Below are 853 nucleotides of genomic sequence, written 5' to 3'. Positions count from 1 at the left end.
ATAATACAACTACAAGGGCCTTTTGTGTGAAAATATGGGAATGTAGTGTGTGAAAGCATGTGAATGTTTTTGCCCTTGATAAGCGCCTCAACAGCTCCCCCTTTTGGTCTCAACGAGACCACACAAAACAAGAAAAAATGGAAAATAACGAAAAGAAAAAAAGAGGGGGGCTGTACATCCTCGAGTAGACACTGTCCCTTCCGGAAAACTTCCCCCTGAGGCTTCGTCCTCCCACACCCTCCACCAATGTCTTTATTTCATGTCATTTCATTTCATCACATAGTTTGGGGGTAAAAACGGACAGGGCACCCCTGGCCTCTCAGGCGGTGGAAAAAAATCACAATGTCCCCCTTACAATCTGGAGAAATGCACAAATGGAAACAAAATTGTTGAAGGGTGTTAGGTTTTATGGAAATATTAGTCAACCACCCATGGCATGACTATGTCAGCTGTTTGTTTTTTTTTTTTTTATATATATTTATTTTCAATAAAAATGTTATCCGTAGCCTTGTGAGTTTTCTCTTAATCATTTTGTTATTATTTTATTTTTTGTCTGTAATCACACATGCAGAATATCATTGCACTGTTTGAAACCAAATGTTGTCATTATTACTTCATATGTCTGATTTTACATTATATTCATTCTGTAGTTACCTCAGGTCAACGCCATGCCACAGGAGGGTAATGAACTCAAAAGAGCAAAGTCTAAAATTTTGTGTTAGGTTTTGTATTTTTTTTTTGTATTTTATTGTTAGTAATTAAAAACAAGGTGAAAAGTCACAGTTACTAAGATGTTAAGTTCTACCAAAGTGCTAAGTGAACAAAATGTTAGGATAATATGTGGAACTTAATA

The sequence above is a fragment of the Poecilia formosa genome, unplaced genomic scaffold (genome assembly GCF_000485575.1).
Source record: "Poecilia formosa unplaced genomic scaffold, Poecilia_formosa-5.1.2 Scaffold48, whole genome shotgun sequence".
Lineage (NCBI taxonomy): Eukaryota > Metazoa > Chordata > Actinopteri > Cyprinodontiformes > Poeciliidae > Poecilia > Poecilia formosa.
This window is presented reverse-complemented; position numbering follows the sequence as displayed.